The following is a 6520-nucleotide window of genomic DNA, read 5'->3' as shown; positions in this document are numbered from 1 at the left end:
CAGACGATAACAAGACGATAACAAAGCGCTAGCTTAGACTTATGCTACCTACGCTCGTAAATTGAAGCTTGGAAATTCAAATCTCATTAGGGTTTTCACTGATCATTCACGCAACTACACATAAATGTTATCGAAACCTTCTTACAAAGCATTGTCTGACTCCGATGCAAACACAGTTGATGATCCGACACTTCGGTTGTTTGAGAAGGAGGTGAATGAGCGGATTAAGGTGACCAAACAAGTGATCGCGGATGTGAAAGAGTCATTCGATAATCAGTTCATGGTTCATGTTAGAATTTAAGGGATTAGAATAACAATAAATTGAATAATCTATTGGATCATGTTTGGAAAAGACTTTTCGAAATCTTTAATTCGACCCTTATTCTCGGGGTTACATGAATGCAGATGTAACGTCCCAAAAATTAAGAGTAAATTTTTCATTCTAAAAACATTTAAACCATACAATTGAATTGTTCCAAAATCAGTTACGGTAATTAAATCATTTTAATATCAGGGTGAAAATCATAAATAACCAATGTGGAAGACGCTGGGGGATGCTATTGTTGAATTAGGTGTCTAAGCCCATAACTATAATTGATATATACTTGAATTGATAGTAGCACAATCCTTTTGTGTTGCCCTCAAGACTAGCAACTAGACATGATGATTTTGGAGAAAGAGGTTGATTTATTATTTGATTAATAAATTGAAATAAATGATTTATTAATATATTATGAAATTAATATATTAATTAGAAATAGTAATATTTAATTAATATTTAATCAGAAATTAATTGGATTTAATTTTGGGATTAAAGGAATTAGTTAAAAGTGTAGGGATTGAAGTGCAATTGTTCAATAGTTGAGCAAGAGGCAATCTAGAACCCTCCATAGGCTTAGACGGTTTTCTTAAGGCCATAGGGTTTCTAGAATAGTCTTTGGTGGATAAACAAGAAAGTAGATAATTACCCGGTTTAAGATAATCTTGGATTAGGGTTTATCTAGGGTTTCCTGACTGCACTATATAAACAGCCTAAACCCTACAATTTTCGGCCACTCATTCCTTTGAAGAGCTAGCCAAAAATTTGAGCCTCTCTCCTCCTTCTCAATCATCCTCCTTTGCTAGTGTTGGGTGTGAACCACTAGAGGCGTGACATTTATGACACTTGCTCTTAAGGCTTCAACAACACAAGGATTTGCATTGCTATTACTATATAGCAATCAAGGTATGATTCTTCTAACCCTAATTGTGTATTTCGATGATATACTAGTGTTCTAGGGTTTTTTATTTTGTTGTTCAAGTTGTATGTTCAATTAGAGAAAACATAGATCAAATTTTTAAGGTTGCATGCGCACAAAGGATTGATATGTTTTGCATAATACCCATCAGCTATGCAGTCATGTCGGGCCCTTCCCTTTGCAACTGGAAGTACCTAAAACTATAAACACATAACTGTAAGTACAAAGCTTAATGAGTTTCCCAGAATACCACATACCATACATATCATGGGGCCTAACCTGCACATTGGACCCCACCCATAATAATGGGCCTAGATCTTCCTAATCAATGGGCCCAACCCAACATACCAATGGGCCTAGCCCAACATATAATGGGCCTAGCCCACTCATGCAAATGGGCCCAGTCCTACATGCATGCTAATGGGCCTAACCCAGCATACAATGCGAGAGTCACAAAGACAGCTAACATCCTACATAACACATTCCAATGGGCTGACATTGGTGCCTTCGATCCATGGGTATAGTGGGAAGACTCACCTCAATCTGACGATAACAAATAACTCCCTCAAGTTTCTACTACCACAACTCCTCACACCGAACATATCCAAAATCAACCCAAATTAACAATCAGGGTAATAACCCATAGTCAAAGGTCCAAATCATATTCTATCATGTTAAGGGGTAAAAGACCATTTTACCCTTCCCTTACTTGACCCATCTAACCATGGCCCAAACCCAAAATGACCCATGATCCAAAATAGCCCTAATGCCCTTCTGGTGAGTACGCCTTGTGTACCACCCCATTATGCCCAATGTACTGGGCTTCAACAGAAAGAGAACTTGGGTTGAACCCGTTATGCCCAACATACTCCCCTATGCCCAAAACTCATCATTAAGCTCTTAATGCTTATAGACCAAACGTCCAATTCATAGATCTAACTCTTGGGAAAGTCTTAATTGATAAAGTTGGCACCTTTAAGCCTTTTCGTCGCTTAATAAGGCCCAAAACCAAACCCTAGGTTCATAAATTCACTAAAGGACCAAACCCTAGGTTCATAAATTCACTAAAGGACCAATAACTCATACATAGTTGGACCATAACCTTCAAGATCCGATTTTTATGACATAATAATCTCAGAAATGGGTAGAAATGATACTCAAAGGTTCTGTAGTAACTTCTACTCACAAGATCCAAGATATGGGAGCAAAACATGCCAAAACATAACCCAAAACTAGATCTACACTAAAGAGCCATAAAATTTGAAGCTTTATACCTCCACAAGCTTGCAAGGATGATGAAAGTCCTGGATCTTCAAGCTCCAAGATCACCAAGGCTTCTCCAATGAATTACTTCTTCTCAAGATCACACACGAACCACACTAAGGTTTTAAACTTTCATAAAATGGGCAAGGGTTTCGAGACTCTGGTTGGGGAGGATGGAGGCTGAAAATGGGGAGGTCTCATGGGACTTAAGGTGCTTAAGTAGGGGTTCAACCCTAAAAATTAGGGTTTTGAGCCAGATAGAGTACGCCCAAGGTACACATAAAGTATGCCTAGCGTGCTGGATGGGGTCCGCGATCCACTTAATGAATTACGCCCAACATACACCTAGTGTACGCCCAACGTAATCCAAAATCCCCAAATTCCTCTTTAACTTCAAACAGTTATAACTTCTTCGTTTCAACTCCGTTTTCGGCATTCTTTATATGCACAGAAAGGTATTGAAGAGCCCTACAAATCCTATCTAATTACCTTTGACTTAAAACACACTGAAATAAAATCTTTAATTCATGAAAGGAGTCTGAAACATCACTTTTCCCATTTTACCCCTTGATTCCAAAACACGATTCGAAAGCTTGGATCAACTAACCCAAATTATCCACATCTAATAAGGTCTAAACTCTATTCCTTTGAAAGCCCAATGCCTTTACTTGATCCATTTATTGACCATAATCCTAAAATAAGAAACTTCTCGAAACCGGATGTTACAATTCTCCCCCACTTAAACTAGATTTCATCCTTGAAATCACTCATTGCTACTTTCTAGGCACCCAGACGATCCGACTAATTCTTCCCGAACCCCGCTACAGACTAAAAGTCGACTCATACATACGAAGACCTTCCATGTTGGATATTATAGAGGTAATCTTGCAAGTTGGCAAGTTTCCTCTATCCGAAATTGGTAGGGGAAGAAACCTTTAGTGGGTTTATATACCATTTTTATTGATAGGCCTTCAAAGGCTTTAGTGGATCAAAGGAATGTGCCAAGCCCACGCGCGCACCTAGCATAGCCTAGCACTAGCCGACGGCATGAGTGTGCGAAATGGCGCGATTTAGGCGCACTTGGCACTTTACACGACGCATAGGTCACTGGGAGTTGAGGAGCTTTTATTTTTGACGAGTTCGAGTCAATTCGGTTTGACCAATCGTTGTTGACTTTGTGGAGGTCAATTCGAAATATTTTGGAAGGCCCAGAAAACGGCTTGCTTGGATAACAAGTCGTTGCCCTAGGGTTTCTGGGGGGCCGGCCCATGAGGGTCCCCTTTATTTCCTTTTAGGGTTTCGACACCTATAAGTACAACCCTTTGGGAGCCGTATTTAACTTACGAAAATTGAAAGCTCTCTCATTCTCTCTACGATTTCTTCCCGGTTTCTTAGTATTCATTTTACGTTTATCGTTTTCCATTGTTGTTGGAAACTCGATTTACTGTGTTGCTTACAACCGATAGAAGTGAAGTAAAAACATTTAAGGACAAGAGTCTGATCCATGCAGTTATTCTACGATCAAGATCAGTCGTCAACAGGTTGGTTTTACATTGTTGTTTCGTCTTTGCTTTTGTCCAACAACAGGACAGTCTGCTTCTACTCTTTTCTTATACTCAGATCTGGTTGAGAAGGATTGATCTGATTTCTAGACAAAATTGGTAATTATAATAATAATAATTGAATTTATTTATCGTAATTAATCGACATATAATTCTCAATATTAATTGTCGATTTCTTTGCGTGTCTATTAGTTTGATTTTCAACAATCTTAAAGGTTTTTATTTGTGTTTATAAATCAACAGACTAATGGAGACCCAAATCCCAACTGCTATTCTCCACTACGTGAACCAAGAGTTTGCCAAGCTTGACCGATTCGATGGTCAGAACTACACCCGCTGGGCTGACAAGGTCAAGTTCATGCTTCATGTGTTGAAGCTCGCTTATGTTTTGGACCCTAACCTGACCCCAATTCCTGCAAATCCAATTCCCGATGCGGGGAAAACTGTTGACCCAACGGTCATCTTAGATCTGGAAAAGTAAAGGGCTCTACATAGAGAGTCTGAGGAACTGTGTGTGGGTCACATGAAGAACTCACTGTCTGATCGGCTCTATGATATTTACGCGCCAAACAAAGATCCAAGAGAGCTATGGAGTGCTTTGGAACTCGAGTACAAGGAACATGAGGAAGGTACCAATAAGTAACTAGTATCAAGGTACCTAGAGTTTCAAATGGCTAATGACAAACCTATCATGGAGCAAGTGAATGAACACCAGGTCATGGTCAACAAGCTAAACGCGCTCTCCATCTCGATACCATAACTCTTTCAGGTTGGTGCAATCATCGCAAAACTGCCACCCTCATGGAAAGACTTATCTAAGAGAATGATACAAAAATCTGAGGACTAATCCTTGGATGATCTGATGAAACACCTTCGAATTGAGGAGGAAACTCGCATCAAGGACAAACATGGTAAAGTCGAATCAAGTGTGCACCATGTATCAGATGGGGGTTCTGGTCATAAGACCAAGTCTGGGGGACAAAACAAAAGGAACTTGGGACCCAAGAAACAAAGTTTCAAGAAACCAAGTCATCAGAATCCTAACTCAAAGACAAGAGGGTTGGACCTCGCCATGTCTGCAGAGAAATTAGGCACTATGTGAGAGAATGCAAAGATTGCAAATCAGGACCGGTTGCACATGAAGTCGAGAAAGTGAATGATATGGTGGCAAGTGTAAACCTTGGAGAGATTTTCATGATCTCTTCGCTTACCCGAGCAATCTGTGCTCGATGATGGTTCGTAGACACTAGAGCCACTGTGCATGTTGGTGGGAAACGAGAGAGCTTCCACACTTACCGTCCAATGCCACCAGGAACGACATTTGTCTGTGCTGATGGTCACGGAGCTGAAGTTCAAGGGAGAGGTGATGTTCGTCTGAAGTTCACACGTGGTGAATGGGTTATCCTTTGATATGTTCTTCATGTTCCTACTATCTCGAAGGGGTTGGTTTCTACTGACAAGTTTGAAAAAGGTGGGTTCAAGATGGAGCTTGAGCAAGGCAGTATTGTGATCACTAAGGGCAGAAGATATGTTAGGAGGGCGAACAATTGTTTAGGGATGTATCGTTTGTGCCTTAGTAATGAGGGTAGTGCAAGTGGGTCTAGTGTTGATAGTAATGGTGCTAGTGCGAATGTTGCAAGTGTTTCTAGTGTTACTAATAATGATATAATTGATGGATTGGTTGCTAATGTGAATGAAGTGAACTTTTCTGGTTATTTTTTTTGTTCAATTTCTTTATGGCATAAATGTTTAGCATACATTAATGTTAAGAACATTGAAAAAATGAAAACTAAAGGAATGTTAAAATATGACTCAAAATATTTTTAAAAATGTGAAACTTGTGTGAAATCAAAGTTTACAAAGAAAAAATTTCCATCAGTTAAGAGAAATACATCATTACTTGAGTTTATTCATTCTGATATATGTAAATTAAATGGAATACTTACTCGAGGAGGAAAAAGGTATTTCAGCACATTTTGTGATGAGTCCAATCAATATCTACATGTTTATTTTTTGAGATCAAAAGATGAAGCTTTTGATGCATTTAAACTGTATAAGGCTGAAGTCGAAAATCAACTTGAAAGACACATTAAAATTCTTTGCTCGGACAGAGGCGGGGAATACTTCAACCAAGAGTTTGACACATTCTGTGAAGAGAATGGAATCAAACATGAGAGAACTTCACCATATACTCCCCAACAGAATGGTTTGGCTGGAAGAAAGAACCGAACCATTTATGAGATGGTCAACTGTATGTTGAACCAATCAGGTCAACCAAACAATTTGTATGGGGGAGCACTATTGACTGCTTGTTATGTTCATAATAGGATCACTAGTCGTGTGATTCCTACGAGCCCTTATGAGTTGTGGAAAGGTAGAAAGCCTAACCTAGACTATTTGAAAGTGTGGGGGTGTGTTGCTTATTATCGGACTCCCGATCCTAAGCGAACCAAATTG

Source organism: Lactuca virosa, chromosome 9, assembly GCF_052849685.1.
Source record: "Lactuca virosa cultivar CGN04683 chromosome 9, Lactuca_virosa_CGN04683_v6, whole genome shotgun sequence".
Taxonomy (NCBI): domain Eukaryota; kingdom Viridiplantae; phylum Streptophyta; class Magnoliopsida; order Asterales; family Asteraceae; genus Lactuca; species Lactuca virosa.
This window is presented reverse-complemented; position numbering follows the sequence as displayed.